We start from the raw sequence: 19151 nt of genomic DNA, 5'->3' as shown, positions 1-19151 counted from the left end.
TTCACTAAGACATTCAATAATCGAACAGCAGAAACATGTTCAGTTTTCAAACATTGGGGCATATTTACAAGGGGTTATCGCCACCAGAACATCACTTTTTTGACGTTCTGGTGGCGATAACTCCTTTGCCTTATTTGGAAGGCGGTGTTAAGCCACATAACGTGGCCTAACACCGCCTTGCAAATAATGCCCCTATTCACAAAGCACCTAGCATGAAAGGGAAGGGCCATGGGTGTTCCACCGCAAAACCCATTGCTTTTTGACTTTACCCCCTATTTGCAAGGCTAGCGTAAATATGGGGCAGCGCCAAAAATAAGGCCAGGGAAAACCTGGTCGTAAACTGGCGCAACGAGGAGAAATTATTAATTTCTCCTTGTTTTTGCTGTTTCTATGTGTGCTGCATTCTGTAGCACACTATTTAGGAGCAAATTGCCATTCGTTATTGTTCATGTGTAGGAAGGTGGCCCTTCCTGCACATAAACAATCATTAGATAATGACGAGTGTCAGCTTCTATGTCTGCTGCATTCTGCAGCAGATATAGAATTTACATATAACTATTAGTGATTGTGTAAGTGCAGGGATTGACACCTTGCTGCACATGAACAATAATTCCCTGCAGTACAGGCAGGAGTGCAAGGGTGCCTGCATTGGCGCTAGGCAGCTAAATTTAGGGCTAGTGCTCGGGAAACGCAGGGGTGTTCTGTATTATGTAAATACGGTGTACCCCTACATTTTTAGAATTTCTAGCGTGTTGCGTAACACTGTGCTCCGCCATTCTGTTGTAAATAGGCCCCATTTTCTTTCCAGTTATTCTTAATCATCTCATAAGTAGGTAGACCATTCACGCATCTAGCAGCTAAACTCTAGAAGTCTCTCCCATTAGCTTTCAGGATAATTTCAGATTCGAACATTGGAATGTTGAGTAGCACCGGACTTGTAAAGTCTGGTATGAGCCTTCTGCACCAACATTTCAATTTTTCTCTTTAACTTTCTGCCTTTTTAATTTAAAACACTCTACCCATAGTGGGAGGAATGTTTTAATAGCCTTATTGCCCTTCTGCTTTGGGCTATACCTGTTGTTAAAGGCCCTCACTCTCATTATAGGTCCATGCCTGTGGCTCAGAACTATAACTTGAATTCAGGAACTTTAACAACTGCTACAGCCCTCCTCAGTGGGCTATAAGGCTATATTAGAACATTGGAATGTGGAGACCTCCATTGGATACAATGGAGTGCTCCATGCTTCTACGGGCTGGTAAAGGCCCGCAGAGCAACATTCCAATGTTGCTTCTGTCTGTGAACAAAGGCCTCTCGGAGCTCGAGGGGATTTAAATCCCCTCGGGCTCCGAGACGCCTTTGTTTTATTTGTTAGAACATTCTGCCTTCCAGTGGCAGAATGTTTTAATAGCCTTATAGCCCTGTGTACCTGGGCAATACCAGCTATTAAAGTCCCGCTCCCTTGTTAAAGTCCCTCGCTTTCTGCGTGGGCCTTTAACCCTGGAGCGGGCCTTTAATAGCCGGTATAGTCCGCTATGGCGGGCTATAAGGCTATATTATGTGCTTTTAGAAAGCAATCAAAACTTGACTGTTTTTGCAATCAGATATTCATTCTTTTAAAGAAAAAGAAAGGAATAAACAGTTTATTAAAGGTATTGCCTTTGACTGACACAGTTTCGTGGAAGGAACTGCTCGACCATAGGTCAGCGATTCTGACCGCGCAATTAGCATGTGACCGCAGTGGCTTAGGAGCCGATGGCAGAGGGAGCGTGAGCCTGTAGCTCCGGACCAACCCTGTACTTTATCCTGCTTTGGGGGCTGCTCTGGGCCCCCAGGTTTCTCCTGTCCGTGTAGCAGCATAGCGACAGCAGAGCACCTACACCTTGAAGCGAATGGTGACCCGTCGGCGCTCTGGGGTCCCGTTAAAGTGTCTGGACCCGTACCAGACAGCTGCCCAAAATGGCAGCGCCAATGTTGCTGCCTGCTCGGCAGACCCTTGCGGAATATTGAACGGCCTGCCTGGCGGTCTGGGAAACGTTGCGCTTGACCCGCCGGCGCCGAGGACTGCGTGGGGACCCCTGCGGACTGACCTGGGTGGAGTAGGCTGTAGTGAAGCGCTGCGGCTGGACCTGGCTGGAGGCTCGGGCAGGGAACTTTGGCCTGCCGACTACGGAGAACCCCTCGCTGGGGGATCAGAGCGTTGCAGACTGCCGCTGTGGGCGGTGAAATGGCGGACCGCAGCGGACCGTGGTAAGGGGGCTGTGGAAGAGCGGCGCTGTCGGCTGAGTGACTTTGCTCTTGATGCCCCCCTCCTCCGCCTGGCGGCAAAGTGAGAGAGGCCGCAAGAGCTGCGGAGGCTGGTGGGCGGACTGCTCTCTTGGACCCGCCGGCTTGGACAGCGGGAGCGGCACGGAGCATCTGGGGATGGTTTTGACTGCCACCCCCGGGAGCTGATTTGCGAAGAGACAACGTGGGGCCTCAGCCGAACTGTGTGGAACAGCCACCGGGGACCTAGAATCTTAACAAGAGGTGAGCTGCGGTGGGGGGGCGCGTGAGTGCGGGGCTGCTGGCTGAGCCGTCTCCCCCCTCCCCCATGCTCTGGTCAATGCTGTGGGGCTTACTGCGATAGCCTGCGGTAGGAGGCTAGCGGCCGCTGGCATGAATAACGGCGAGGCCCAGTTGCCGGGTTTTCCTGGCGCCCCTCTTGGGGTGTCGCTGAGTGGGCTGCGGCGGCGGCATCTGCGCTAGAAGGCGCAGCTTGGCGATTATACTTGCTCTGGCCGTAGGATTCCCGGGGGAGCGCCCCACGCCTTATGACACACGGACGTCACAACTGGTGCCCCATATGCACTTCATCACTGTTGAGCAGGAAAGGTGCAGCTAGGAAATAAAGAGCCTCCATTCCTGAGAGTGCCTCCCTGTGTAACTGCTGACTCCGTTGTTCTTATTCGCGGAACCATTATTTGTGCTAGCAACCCCTGGAGTCTGTGGGCTCTGAGAACCTTGCCTTTGTTAATTTATCTGGTGGGCCGTGTCCGAACTTTACTCTTCCTGCCTGGTGGTGCTGGGGAGTTGTGGCCGTACTTGCTCGATTTCCGCCCCAAACGGCGAGGTGCGATATCAACAACTAATTGGGGGCGGCTGAGGGGAGGGGTGCCCATCCGGCAGGGATCAGATCAGAGCCTGTGGAGTTTGAACATGGGGAAACCCCAGGGGAAGCAAGGGGGTCCAGCCCAGGACAGCGTGGAATCCGAAGTGGAGCGGGGACCGCAAGACCCAGCGCCTTATGCTCCTGGGCTACTCCCACAGCATCAAGTGGAACAAATCCTACAGGCCATAACGGACTCTAGAACGGCCCTTTAACAGGATATTGCACAAGTAGCAACTGGATTGGGCCTCTTGAGGGCTGACCATGCAAAATTGTCAGACAGGGTGCGACAGACGGAAACTAAATTGGAAGAAATAGGGCCTGAACAGCGCAAGTTGGAAGCTCAAATGGGAGACGTTCTATCCCGGCTGAGGACCCTGGAGAAGCGTGCTGACGATGCGGAAGGCCGCAACAGAAGAAATAATGACTGCGTGGTGGGCCTGCCGGAACGAATCGAGGGATCAGATATGGTGGCCTATTTAGAACGCTGGTTTCGGGAGGTGATTGCACCGGAAGGCCTGTCGCAGTTCTAAACACTGGAAAGGGCCCATAGAGTGCCTGCGCGCCCACCGGATCGGGGACGCCCACCTCGACCAGTGGTAGCGCGCCTATTACACTATAGAGACAGAGACCTGCTTCTTCGTAACGCCAGGACATCGGGCCCCTACGCTGTGGATAATAGCAATGTCACGCTATTCCCAGATTATACGCTGGAAGTAAAATGAGCCAGGGTATCCTTTCTGGCGGTCAAACGTGCGCTTCGAGATGAAGGCTTACAATATTCTTTGATGTTCCCGGCACGCTTACGGATAGCACTGGACGGCAAGACGCATTTTAGCAATAGCCCTGATGAGGCCTGGGCGTGGTTGGAGGAATACCGAACCGGCAAGGGGGCAGCTGGCCCACCCTCGCAGCGACCGGAGCTGGAACAGAGACTTCGTCGGCCCGCCGCGGTAGGAGGCGGCGATCAGTACCTGGGGGCCCCTCGATGTCCCAGATGGAGGCCGAACGCTTGATGGTGCTGCAGGCTGTTGCGCAGATTGCTGGGTCTGAGGCGTCCTTGGCGGTGGGGTCCACGGGCCAAGAAAAAGAAGCTGAGAATACTGAGGTCAAGATCTCCGAATCTGGCAGCCAGATTCTGCCCAAGGTGACTCCGGGCACGGCGGATGACATGGTGGACGCTCAATGACAGGCAAGATAGACTCTGTGACACTTGCTATAAGTGATGCAGATCCGAATTCTGTGGTTTTCAATGTGGTGGGCTGATTGGGTCTGGGGCAGCCGGGGCGCCTGGGGAGCTGGTGGGGTCACCTATTTGCTGAAACGACTCTATCTTATTGGTTGGGGGGTGCTATCCTCGTCATTAATGAGCGCTCGGTCCCTACTGGGGGGGGGGGGCGGGTTGGTGTTGGATCCATTGGCTAGTGGTTGTTGGATTGCTAGGTCCTATCCCACCGGATGGTTCCCAGTTAGTACGTCTTTTATGCCATTTGGGCATTAGTCAAGGTTAGTTTGGATGGGATTCACTATGTTAGTGCCTGTTCTGGTTAGGGAGGGCAATGTTGAGGGCGGGATGGGTTTGTTGGGGATATGGGGAACTTTGGTCGGGGAATGGTACTCACCGGTGTGTCTAGGAGGGAGAGGAGATCTCTTGAGTTTTTTACAATTGGAATATGGGTCCATTACCTGATGTAAAATGTATGACTTGGAAAGTGCGGGGGCTACACTCTATGCAACGACGATACAAAGTCCATTCATATCTAGTACGCAGGGGCATGCAGATAGTTTTCCTACAGGAGAGTGACCCAACCCGGGCTGAAGGGGTAGAATTGCAGCGCAGATGGCGGGGCCAGATTAATTATACTACATATTCCGCTTTTGCGAGACGGGTGTTGATTTGAGTCAGGGCCGGGGTCCCTTTCCAGATGACGAACCAGCTGAATGACCCTGAGGGCCACTATGTAGCGTTTATGGGACGCCTTCACGGACGAGATGTGACCCTCTGCAGTATTTATGCCCCTAATGTGGAACAGGTGACTTTCTTTGCTCGTATGTCTGACACCCTGGCCGGCTATTTCACAAACCAGGTTCTATTAGGGGGGGACTTTAATTCCGTAGCAGACGTCACCATGGATAGATCCCACCCCCAGTAACCTGATGCCTCCATTCATAAATTATCGAAGATTAGAACCCAGTGGCAAAATGGTTGCGGACTTGTAGATGTATGGCGCGCGCAACACCCCGGAGAACGCGATTACTCCTACTTTTTGGCCTTACATGACTTACATGTGAGGCTTGATGCGATTCTGTGCAGTGCTGGTCTTGCTGCTATGGTAGCTTGTAGTGAATACTTATCACGCACCATCTCGGATCATAATCCGTTGCTGGTGAGTTTCTGCTGGGCCTTGGAGCGCCCAGCCGTACCGTCCTGGCAATTGCGGCCGGAGCTGCTGGAAGACCCGGTCTTCCGCGCTGAGCTGGAGACGGGGATAGAAGGGTACTTTAGCGAGAATGAAGGTACAGCCACAACAACCGCCCTACAGTGGGATGCCTTCAAAGTGGTGATCCGCGGTTTCTGTAGAACTAAATGGGTGGGAGTGCGGAAGCTGCTGTTACAAGAAATAGACTCTGCAGAGAGGAACCTTAGGGAAGCCGAGGGGGCCTACTCTGTCAACTCTGGCACGCTGGAGCTGGTTCTGAGTGCTAAGGAGGCTGTGGCGGTAGTCGTAGAGTGTCTGAGGTGCTTTGACCATAGGTCTTATTTGGCCCATGCGCACACTGAAAGGGACAAGGTGGGCACTTTGTTGGCGTGGCTGGCCAACCCCCTCCCTAGATGCGCTCCTATTTTGGCGCTGGCCTCCCCGGCGTGACAGATGGAGTACACTAAGCTTCAGATTAATACTCGGTTCCGTAACTATTACGCAGACTTGTATGATAGTCAGTTGCAGGCCGGTGAAGCTGCAATGCGTGTTTTTCTGGAAGATTCAGAACTGCCCTCTGTAGATGCAGAGCAGGCGGACTCCCTCGGCCAGGATATTACGCTCTCTGAAATCCGATGCACTATCAAACAACTGGCGCGTAACAAAACACCGGGAATTGATGGCCTGCCCGTCGAGTTTTACTCAGCCTATGTAGATATTCTTGCCCCTAGATTACTGTTGGTTTTCGGAGAAGCCAAGCGGTTGGGTGTGCTGCCGTCATCATCCCTCTACTTAAAGCGGGGAAGGCCCCTATTGACCCTTCTGCGTATTGACCATTATCCATGCTCACCACTGACTATAAAGTTCGGAGTCGTATTCTGGCCACTCGACTCCTCCCGCATATGGTACATTTGGTTCATCCTGATCAGGCTGGCTTCATTCCCACTCGCAACACGGCCGGCAGCACACGCCGATTGATACGCGTACTGGGTGGGGACCACGCTGAGGATGACCGAGCGGCAATCCTCTCAGTGGACATTGCCAACGCGTTTGATAGCTTAGAATGGCCCTATTTGTTTTTTGTTATGAGAGCCTTTGGACTTGGGGAGGAATATGTCCCTGGACTGAAATATTGTACTCATCGGCGAACGCCAGAGTGAGAGTAGAAGCGGTCCTCTCTTCCTCCTCGTATCCAGGCATGCGACCCGCCTGCACCCATACGGGATATCAAGTGGGAACCCCATTGCCTTTTGTATTTAGGGACGCACATTTACCATACCCAAGAGGATTTGTTCGATGGTAACATCGGCAGATCAATGAGAAATCTTGAGTAGCATACAGTTTTGGGGAACTTTGCCTTTGTCGGTAGCAGGTCGTGTGGCCCTGTTGAAAATGGTGGCACTTCCCCGACTGCTTTATTATTTCCATGCATTGCCAGTATGGATACCTGGCGCCTTTTTTCGGCAGCTCCGATCGGTGGTTGTCGGCTTCATATGGGGGAACGGGAGGCGAAGGGTAGCACTGGACACATTGATGCGTCCGAGAGCGGGGGGGGGTTGCAGTTCCTGATTTTGAGCTGTACTACCTGGCTGCACAGTTCCAGGGACTCACCCAAGCGGTGGTGCAGGAGTTTAGGGGGCCCGAACGAGAATTTGAACCGGATATACCTCGGCATGTGCTGTTGTTCGTTAAATTCCAGCAAACATTACATGTGGACTCGTTATCCATTGAGGAACGCACTCTGAGGCTTTGTTGGAAAAGATACCACAGCAAATGCAGTGCCCTTATGCCCCAGAGATTCCTTCAGGTATGTGTACAGCCCTTCCGCATGGTGGGGATTGGTCAGCCATTGTGGACTGGGAGTCCCTTGGACTGCAGGTTGTGGGAGACCTATATGGAGATGGCGCATTATTACCCTTTAGTGAACTGCAGGATAACTTTGGGCTCCCGCGGGGGCACTATCTAATCCATACAGCCTTAATAGCTGCCATCCAAAAGTACTGGGGTAAGAGACTATCGGAACCACCGGTGAGTGTAGCGTGCCAGTATGTGGTGATTGCGGCGGGCACTTATAAGGCCGTCACCTGCTTATATTAATGTATGCTTGAGGAGGGCTTGCCACCGCTGCAGAAGTTATGTGACCAATGTGTAATGGATATTGGTAAAGACATACCAGACTTGGCCTGGTCGCAAATAATTAAGAGGGCATGGAAGAGCACTAGAAATGCCAGATTTCAGTTAATTCATTATTCCAGTGAGTGCAACAGTAGGGAAAGCGTTGGATAGCGTAAGGGTAAAAATTACTATTCCCACTCCAAAGAGTGCAACAGTAGAGAAAGCGTTGGATAGCGTAAGGGTAAAAATTATTATTCCCACTCCAAAGAGTGCAACAGTAGGGAAAGCGTTGGATAGCATAGGGGTTAAAATTACTATTCCCACTCCAAAGAGTGCAACAGTAGGGAAAGCGTTGGATAGCGTAGGGGTTAAAATTACTATTCCCACTCCAAAGAGTGCAACAGTAGGGAAAGCTTTGGATAGCGTAAGGGTTAAAATTACTATTCCCACTCCAGAGAATACAACATTAGGGAAAGTAAATACCTCATATATTATTTAAAAATGTATAAATTAATATCTATTAATAATTAATTAAAAATAATTAAAAATATGATATAATATAATAATTAATATATTAGAATTACTAATTAACAATAATTATTTCTATTGCTTACCTATTAATACAAATTAATTAAAAATTAACAAATAATTATTTAATAATTAAAAATTATTTAACAATTATTTCCAATTAAATAAAATTAAATACATTTAATTATTTAATTAATTATGAATAAATTACTTCCCACCCTATTCCCCTATAAACCCACAACCCGCTACAGAAAAAAAATCATTACAATTAACATAATTAACAATTAATCAATTAAATTAAATTAATTGGCAAATAAAATTTTTATAATTACCCATAAATACTTAATTAATAATTAATTCTAAATAAATACCAATAAATAATTTTACATATTTAATTAATTATAATTTAATTACTTCCCACCCAATTCCCCTATAAACCCACAACCCGCTACAGAAAATACATTAGTAAAATTTACATAATTACCAATTCATCAATTAATTAAAATAATTACCAATTACAATTTAATTCATTAACAAATATAAATCATTTACCAATTAATTAAAAATTACTATCAATAAATAAATTTACATATTTAATTAATTATAATTAAATTACTTCCCACCCAATTCCCCTATAAACCCACAACCCGCTACAGAAAATAAATTAGTAAAATTGACATAATTACCAATTAATCAAATAACTAAAATTAATTACCAATTAAAATTTAATTAATTAACAAATATAAATTAATTAACAATAATTAAAAATTACTATCAATAAATAATTTTACATATTTAATTAATTATAAATAAATTACTTCCCACCCTATTCCCCTATAAACCCACACCCCGCTACAGAATTAAATTACGCAATAATTATAAAAACAAAATTCAATAATTAAAATTAATTATAATATAAATACACACTTTTCACACATATTATAACATTAAAATACACTATCAATCAATCATCAATCATAAACATTTATAGAGCGCTCTACTTACCCGGAGGGTCTCAAGGCGCTAGGGGGGGGGTGCTGCCACTGCTCGAACAGCCAGGTCTTGAGCTTCTTCCTGAAGGCGAGGTGGTCTTGGGTCAGGCGCAGGTCGGTCGGGAGGGAGTTCCAGGTCTTTGCGGCCAGGTAGGAGAAGGACCTTCCTCCTGTCGTCGCTCTTCGGATGCGGGGGACGGCGGCGAGGGCGTGACTGGCTGATCGGAGGTGACGTTTGGGAGCGTAGAAGTTGATGTGGTTGTTGAGGTAGCTCGGGCCTTGATCGTGCAGGGCTTTGTGTGCGTGGGTGAGGAGACGGAAGGTGATTCTCTTGTTGACCGGGAGCCAGTGCAGGTCTCTCAGGTGTCCGGAGATGTGGCTGTGTCGTGGGACGTCGAGGATGAGTCTGGCTGAGGCGTTCTGGATCCGTTGGAGTCTCTTCTGGAGCTTGGCGGTGGTTCCGGCGTAGAGGGCGTTGCCGTAGTCCAGTCGGCTGGTGACGAGGGCCTGGGTGACCGTCTTCCTGGTCTCGGTGGGGATCCGCCGGAAGATCTTACGTAGCATGCGCAGGATGTTGAAGCATGACGAGGAGACGGCGTTGACTTGTTTGGTCATGGAGAGGGAGGAGTCCAGGATGAAGCCCAGGTTGCGTGCGTGTTCTGTCGGTTTGGGTGCGGTGCCCAGGGCGGGGGGCCACCAGGAGTCATCCCAGGCGGAGGGCGAGGTTCCCAGGATGAGGACTTCCGTCTTGTCCGAGTTCAGCTTTAGGCGGCTGGTCGACATCCACTCGGCTACCTCTTTCATCCCTTCGTGAAGGTTGGCTCTGGCAGCGGCGGGGTCGTTGGTCAGGGAGAGGATCAGCTGGGTGTCGTCGGCGTAGGAGATAATGTTCAGGTTGTGTTGGCGTGCGATGGCCGCGAGGGGGCTCATGTAGATGTTGAAGAGGGTTGGGCTCAGCGAGGATCCTTGGGGTACGCCGCAGATGACTTTGGTGGCCTCTGACTTGTACGGTGGTAGGCGGACTCTCTGTGTCCTTCCGTCGAGGAAGGAGATGATCCATTCCAGTGCCTTCTCCTGGATTCCGACGATGTTGAGGCGCTGCACTAGGGTGCGGTGGCATACGGTGTCGAAGGCCGCGGAGAGGTCTAGGAGGATGAGGGCCGCTGTTTCTCCGTTGTCCATCAGGGCTCGAATGTCATCGGTGGCAGCGATAAAAATTAGATATTATTAAAAATTCGATATTTTTAACTATCCATATTATATAATTCGATATTTTAACTTTCTATATTTTTAACAGTCGATATTACATCACTTATCTTAAAAACGATATTTTGGTTATTTATATTCTGTCCTGTCGATATTTTGTCCAGTCAATGTTTACAACTCGATATTATGTCCAAACGATATTTTGGACTCAATATTATGTCTGTGCACCGTCACATGTTTTTGACACTTTTTACACAAGGCTATGGCCAGATGTTGAGTGGCTTGTCAATATATATGTTGTTTGTGCAAGGAAAATAATAAACAGATTTTTTTTTTAAATTAGGCTGCGACTGCACATCGTGAGGTCACAAACTTCCATTATTCAATGGGAGCTTGTACTCCTGGCTGAAACCGTCTGCAGCAAAAGCAACCATTGAAAACGTTAAGTTTTTAAACATCCCTGCACCGTGTGACATGCACCTCAAGGTGCCTGCCACATGGTGCAGAGATGTTTATGGGGGCGCCATAGGTGTCCCCCAGGGCTCAATGCAGAGGGTTGGGGGTTAAGCGGGGACTGCTAGGGGCCTCCAAAGACAGCCTATCCATGTTGGAGAGGCAGACATGCATTGGCTGTTGGAAACCAACATCATATTCCCGATGGCGGAAACGACATCCTTAGAGGATTATGAGGGCTCTCTGACTGGCCGATGGGCTGCTTGAACCTGTTGGAACTGCACTGGATTTCCCAGCTGGTTTAAACTCTGACCGCCGTCATCATCATAATACGGTGGTGGGACTTTAAACCTTCAATGCCGGTCGTATGGCCTCCAACCATTGGTCGGAGGTTTTCCGACTGACATCGTAATCAGGCCCTAAGTACTTTGGTGTTCAGCTATATGAGTAGATTTCCAACTTTTCCGTGGGCTCTTTTGTAAATTGGGCCCTTTGTGAACAAAAAGCAATTTATGTATATGGCAATTTAAATATCTACGTGTTCTTATTATTTTGTTTTAAATTTTGTATCATTAGCATTTGTTGTGATTTTACAATGAGACATTTAATAAAATAATATGCTGTTCATTTTTATGTTATTTTGTCCAGACATAATGAAATCAGTTGTCATCAAATACTTCCAAGTATATATATTTTTTTTAACCGTACACATTTATTGCAGTCTTCTGAGATAATTCCTAAAATTACTCATGAAACCCTAATCATAGTATTGTAAACATTTGTCCAGACTTTATTAAATAAATGCAGCCTATTCTGAGCTGTACATGTTACCATTTCTAAGGCACACTGTTCAGAAGTCGTGACATGCACGTATGCCTTTTATAAATTCCAAAGTGGCAACAACCACCACAAATCCTGAGAGATGAGCACATCAGGTGTTAGTGTTTCCACACCTGAGTGATGTTTAAGTTGTCCAAGTACCATGTAGAATCGCAAAGAAAAAGAAAGTCAGTTTTAAACAGCTGCAGAAATAGCCTTGTTAATCCATCACGTCAGTAGCAGCTCAATTAATTATCATTTAGCCATTCTAACTGTTTAATCACGTCACTAACCCGGCTTATAAAAATATTTCTGTCCCACCATCCCACAATATAAACGTAATCTCTTGTGAGTCTAATGTGAGATTTCTCCTGTGCTAGAAATACAAGATTTCTGCAGACCAAAACGTGTTGATGCTCCACCTGCATTATGTGTATGTTAATCTAAGAAGGAACACCGCCATTTAGGATTATGTCTAGGTAGGTGAAAAGTCAATTCCCCTGAAACATGTGTGGGACTGCATGATGTCCTGAACAACTGAAACAAGATTTATACTAACATGTGGGATAGATATCAAATGAACCACATTGGTCCTTGCCGTAATGTAACCTTTACCGCAACCCCATTACCATGCAGCACCTTTACCACCCAGTCTTTACCAAGCATGCCATTTTTAGGGAATTTACAACATGGGACTTCACAGCGCATAGAAGTCATTATTGTTTTATAAATGTAACTAGATGGTGATACATAGATAGATATAAAGAATTTATGTAATTTAATTAGGTAAAATGTGTGGGTATGGGTACGGAATAATAAAGGAGTTTTAGGGTTCAAGGATGGATAAGGGTTAGTAAGGTTTTTTTAAGTTTCATAGGTGGGCAGGTGTAAGGTACAGTAAGGCTTTTTACGGTTCAAAACAGGTAGGTATAAAGGGGAGTATGGAGTAGTAAGGCTTCAGGGATGAATAGGGTTAAGGGGTAGTAAGGAGTTTTTAGGGTTCAGGGACAGGTAAGGAGTAGCAAGAGTTTTTGGAGGTTTCAGGATTAAGTAGGGTTATGGGGTAGTAGGGTGATTAAAGGATTCATGAATGGGTAGGGGTTTGTCAAGATCGCGACTGGAACGAACTACGATTCCCGGCACACCCGGAGCTGAAACTGCAGTTCCCGTGATCCTTCGCGCTACACCGCGATCGCACGAGAACACATTAAAGGAAGCCAGCGGCTGATGTCGGTGTCGGGAATTCCGCCAGATTTTTGATCGTGGTGTTTGGAGTACTTGGTGTGCTTGGTGCGGTAAGGGTGCCTGGCACCACAGCGCTGTTCAGCGGGATCGCTGAGTTCAGTGATTGTTATTCGTTTTGATCTACTCGGTAACGGCGGTTACCGTGGAGTAGGTTGTGTGACCATTTGACTTTGGATTTGGCTCAGTTGGTATTTTCGGCCAACGGAAATTACCCTGACTGGGTTTAGGGGTGTGCAGGGCGCACATTACCTGTTTTGGTTATTTACCATGCATACTTTGGATTATACCCTTTAACCCATCTAAGAGGCATTATTTGGGCAATTACTTGATCGAGAGCACCAGGGGTCTTCTCATGTTTATTTTCATAGAAATGGATATTACAAAATGTGGCAGCGTGTATTGCATTGTGTATAGGTGCTAACTATTGTATTTACCTCTTCCACTTAACAGGGGTATACTAGAGGTGTATGGTTACGCTCTTCCCCTGTGATGCACAGTTAGAGGTATACTTAGGTAGGTTCTTCTCTATGTGCTGCATGTATAGAGAGACGCTGAAAGGTGTTACCAATTATTATATTACTGTTACGTGCTTTTTGTATTGCTATAGTTACACCGCAACAATTCCTACGCTGCCAGATACCTCTACACATCTACAAGAGTTATTTTTTCCTTTACAGGTATAAATCCTATAAGGTAGTTTCATATGTACTGTCAGTTCTGATTAATGCAAACATAGTCTTATGTGTGTGCTCTGTTTATGTCTTACAGATCTCCCTCCCTGCTGTCCCCTTCCTTTCCTTCCCTGATTCTTTCATCTTTTCCCCTCGCTTGATCCTCTCAATGCTCTGTGCCGTTACGGCTATTCAGGCATTGATTCGATCTAGAGGTGGGCATACTATTCACAAACCGATCCTGAGGACGTTAACATAACAGAATTCCCAACCTACAAATAATAGTCCTCCTGGTCGGGTTGTGCAAGTATGGCCACTTTGGAAGATGTGATAGAGGCTCTGGGTGGCTTACAATTGTAGGTAGCCGCGTCTCGGTTGGAGACTGCGGACCTGAGGTCCCATTTGGATGGCATTCAGCGCAATCCATTTGATGCGGGGGCTGCTCCTCCGCCACAGCCGGTGGTACTAGAGATGCCTGTGTCTATTCCATTAGCATCACCAGAACTTTTTCATGGGGATTCTGTCATGGTTCAGGTGTTCCTCACTCAGGTAGCTCTACATTTTTCCTGTAAGCCTAAATCATTCCCTACCAATCAGGCCAAGGTGGCCTTTCTGATCTCGTATTTAGCGGGCGAAGCTGCACAATAGGCTGTCCCATTGGTTCATCGCAATAATCCTTTATTGCACGATTGGGAAGCCTTCCAAACAGAATTCCTTAGAGTGTTTGATAGAAGGGCTGATTCCTACACAGCCGATGGGGAATTGTTGGGATTAAGGCAGGGTAAAAAAGACCTGGTTGTATATTTGAACGCCTTTAGGCGTTTAGTGGCAGAAACCACCTGGCCCGAGAACAAACAGGCTTCTTTGTTTCATCAAGGGTTGAATGATGAACTTAAGGATGTCATAGCACAAATCGATCCTCAACCCACTACATGTGAAGGTTTGATTAATTTGGCCCTGCGGTTAAATCATCGACTGGGTGAGAGGAAAGGTGAAAACCGTAGGAAACCAGTGGTTGAGACACATGTCACCAAGGAAGGGAATCAGGCCTCCTCTTCTGAACCTATGGAGATAGGGGCGGTGAGATCAGCATTGACACCGGCTGAGAGAGAATCAAGGCGTAAACAAGGCCTCTGTTTATATTTTGGAAAAAAGGGCCATTATGTGAGAGAATGCCCAGCAAAGCCAAAAGCAAACCGTTTTCGAGGTAACTGAGTGGCTTCCGCTGATTCAGAAAAGGTGACGGAAAACTGATTGACTCTGGGAAACAGGAAGGGGTTTCTTGGAGTCCTATGCATGTCCCTTCTTTAAGTGGTGGAATGAATAGGGTAACAAATCATCTGTTTGTGTCCAGTGTGTTAATGCTGGCCGGTGAGTCTGTAGTCACATCAGCTATGGTGGATTCAGGGGCAAAGGGTATGTTCATTGATACACTGGAAGCCCAACGCATGGGATTAACTCTAGTGCAGAAAGAGAGGCCTGAAGACGTGTATGCTGTGGATGGGAGGAAGCTCAGTATGGGTCCCACTAGCTATGACACAGAAGAAATTGAGGTGTTACTAGGGGACACACACTCTGAGTTTCTTACATTCAGTGTTATCAGGGCTCCTCAATATGGTATAATCTTTGGCTTACCTTGGTTGGAAAAACAGATTGATGAAACGCCTATAAAAATTGGCAAATCCGATGAAACATTGTACATCACGGACATTACATGGGACAGGCCAATTTCGAACAGCCGCTACCTTCCGTTCCGCCATCTCTTGGCCATCAGGACTCAGCATTACCCCCAGAAATTCTACAGTACGAACATGAAAGTCACATTTACTGAGTTTGCAGTAGAGATTGTTTGCCTGCAAAATGGTAAGCACTTTCGCCACATGCTGACTGTGCAGATCCTCCGAGTCCGAGTAGACCAGGATATCGTCTATGTAGACAATCACATACCGGTCCAAGATTTCACGAAAAATGTAATTTAGAAAGAATTGAAAGGCCGCTGGGGCGTTACAGAGTCCGAAGGGCATCACTCTGTACTCGAATAGCCCATAGCGAGTCTTGAATGCGGTCTTCCATTCATCCCCGCTACGCATGCGGACCAAATGGTATGCCCCTTTCAGACCAAGTTTTGTGAACACCGTAGCTTTTTTCACTTGCTCCAACAAAACACTGATCAAGGGTAGAGGATACCTATTTTTCACGGTGATGGCATTTAATGCCCTAAAGTCCACACATGTGCGTAGCTCGCCATTAGCTTTCGGGATGAAGAAAAGTGGCGAGGCTGCTGGAGATTTAGATGGACGTATGAAACCCAGCCCAAATAGTTTGTCCAAGTACTCACGAAGGTGTAAGTTCTCAGGCTCCGTGAGAGCATAAATCCACCCACAAGGTATTGCAGCTCCCGGGACCAAATCGATCTGGCAGTCATACTGCCTATGGGGGGGGGGGAGCTCCTCAGCCTGTGCCTCATTGAACACCATGCCAAAGGACTGATACACAGCAGGAAGATGAACACATTTTTCTACGGCCGTGGCAATACAAGACCCACCAGATAAGGCTTGAGCGGGTTTCATAGCTCCCTTATGACAATGATTCAAGCAATACTCTGAACCCATATGAATGTAGTTGCGAGAGCTTATTTGTTGTACTATTGTCTTGTCTTTTGACCTGTTGAGACGGTTAAGGGCGTTTTGCCGTCTGCTCTTTACGCACTACACAACGACACGTTTGTTCCTTACACACTTTGTAACGTTTAACCCAGGTAGTGCGCCCCTGTAGTCCTACTTTTCTAAAAAACCCCATGCACAGTATCACCGTATTGAGGAGCCCTGATAACATTGAATGTAAGAAACTCAGAGTGTGTGTCCCCTAGTAACACCTCAATTTCTTCTGTGTCATAGCTAATGGGACCCATACTGAGCTTCCTCCCATCCACAGCATACACTTCTTTAGGCCTCTCTTTCTGCACTAGAGTTAATCCCATGCGTTGGGCTTCCTGTATATCAATGAACATACCCGTTGCCCCTGAATCCACCATAGCTGATGTGACTACAGACTCACCGGCCAGCATTAACACAATGGACACAAACAGATGATTTGTTACCCTATTCATTCCACCACTTAAAGAAGGGACATGCATAGGACTCCAAGAAACCCCTTCCTGTTTCCCAGAGACAATCAGTTCTCCCGGTTAGTGGCGCCTATCACTCAGCTGTTGAGGAAAGCTAGCGTGTTTGTATGATCTGAAGACGCTCAAGCTGCTTTCACTAATCTTAAAGACGCTTTTGTGTCAGCCCCGGTTTGTGGCCCACCCGGATCCTGATAGACCTTATGTTGTGGAGGCGGATGCTTCGGATGTGGCGATCTGGGCAATCCTGTCTCAACGCCATGCGGATACGGGTCAGCTACACCCGGTGGCATACATGTCACGTAAACTGAATCCTGCCGAGAGAAATTATCACATTGCTGAGAAAGAGCTTCTGGCCATTCGGGACTCATTTCAGGAATGGCGGCATTTCCTCATGGGAGCCCGTCATGTGGTGACGGTCTACTCCGACCATAGAAATTTACAGTATATGTCTGCCGCTTGTCATCTCATGCCTAGGCAGCTCAGGTGGATGATGTTTTTCTCTGGCTTTAATTTTGTCATCACGTTCCGCCCAGGTGTGGACAATCGGAAGGCGGATGCTCTCACTCGCCAGTCGACGGTCACCCCGTGTGGGGAGAGGGACAAGGCTAGTATTGTGGAGCCAGACAGAGTGGTATGTGCTATGCAGCCTGATACGTTCCTGAGGGATGTCAAGAAGGGGGTTGACTCCTTCGTTTGGAGGACATGGCTTGGTAGACACCCGGAATGGAAGTTGCATGGGGGCCTGCCAATGTTTCATAACAGGTTGTTGGTGCCTACGTTGGCCTTGAGGAAACGAGTCTACGTTTGGTGCCATGAGTTGCCGTGTGTGGGTCACCTGGGGTGTGCCAAGACCCTGGAGCGTGTGCTGCGGCAGTTCTGATGGCCTTCTGTGAGACCTGATGTTGGGCGATGGGTGTCCGCCTGTGCACAATGTGCAAGCATGAAATCCGACCACTTACGACCGCAGGGCTTGCTGCAGCCTCTCCCTACTCCCTCGATCCCTTGGGATCGGATATCGGTGGACTTCATTGTGGGTCTTTCTGCTGACTGGGGATGTACGGCAATAATGGTGGTGGTCGACTACCTGTCTAAGATGGGGCATTTTGCGGCCTGAAAGCAGGTGCCTTCGGCGTGTCAATTGGCTATTCTACTCATGGTCAACGTGGTTCAGTTACATGGATTGCCGAGTGTTATAGTCTCAGACCAAGGCTCACAGTTTACTGCCCAGTTTTGGAAGAAATGGTCTTCTTCATTACATATTGACACGGCCCTTTCCACAAGTTTTCACCCGCAAACAGACGGCCAAACTGAGCGGTTGAATCAGACTCTTAAGCAGTATTTGAGGTGCTATGTGGATAACAGTAAGGAGAACTGGGTGGCCTACTTGTGGTTGGCTGAAGTGGCTTACAACAACGCCACACACAGTTCTACCAAGAATACACCTTCCTACTGTTTGTATGACAGACACCCCTGGTTTCTTCCCTTTGTGCACCCGAAAGCTGATTCTCTCCTTCCGGAGGTGGCTCAAAGAGTGGAACACATCAAAGAAACGTTGTCCAAAGCACAGGATCAGTTGCAGGCGGTGAAACTCCGGTACAAGGCTGCTGCTGATAAGCATCGGAGACAAGGTCCGTTGTACTGCAAGGGTGATGAGGTGTGGTTATCCACGAGGAACCTGCGCTTCAGGAAACACAGTGTTTTCAACCCTAGGTACATTGGGCCTTATACTGTGTTGAAACGCGTGAACCCGGTTGCGGTGAAGCTGAAGCTCCCTTCCCACTTACGCATTCATCCGTGTTTCACGCCTCATTGTTGAAACCTTCAAGCTCGAAGGGCAAGCATCGTCCACCTCCTCTGATGGTACAGGGAGAACTGGAGTATGAGGTTAGACGAATATTGGATTCCAAGTATCGGAGGAGTAAATTGTGGTATCTGGTGTCATGGAAGGGGTATGGGCCCGAAGAAAACTATGCCTTCCATAGGAGATGCCCCTCTAAGCCTGGTCCGTGATCTCCTCTGTTGGTGGGGGGGGATGTACTGTCAAGATCGCGACTGGAACGAACTACGATTCACGGCACGCCCTGGGTTGAAACTACAGTTCCCGTGATCCTTCGCGTTACACCGCGATCGCACGAGAACACATTAAAGGAAGCCGGCGGCTGATGTCGGTGTCGGGAATTCCTCCAGAGTTTTGATCGTGGTGTTTGGAGTACTTGGTGTGCTTGGTGCGGTAAGGGTGCCTGGCACCACAGCGCTGTTCAGCGGGATCTCTGAGTTCAGTGATTGTTATTCGTTTTGATCTACTCTGTAACGGCGGTGACCGTGGAGTAGGTTATGTGACCATTTGACTTTGGATTTGGCTCGGTTGATATTTTCGGCCAACGGAGATTACCCTGACTGGGTTTAGGGGTGTGCAGGGCGCACATTAC

At 47.8% G+C, this 19151-nt stretch overlaps 1 protein-coding gene across 1 annotated transcript in view; it reads right to left on the bottom strand.

The window, feature by feature from the left end:
- KIAA2012 (KIAA2012 ortholog) overlaps window positions 1–19151 on the bottom strand; it is a 598843-nt gene that overhangs the window by 102431 nt on the left and 477261 nt on the right. The window lies entirely within an intron of this gene.

Source organism: Lissotriton vulgaris, chromosome 2_1 (assembly GCF_964263255.1).
Source record: "Lissotriton vulgaris chromosome 2_1, aLisVul1.2, whole genome shotgun sequence".
NCBI lineage: Eukaryota > Metazoa > Chordata > Amphibia > Caudata > Salamandridae > Lissotriton > Lissotriton vulgaris.
This window is presented reverse-complemented; position numbering and strand designations above follow the sequence as displayed.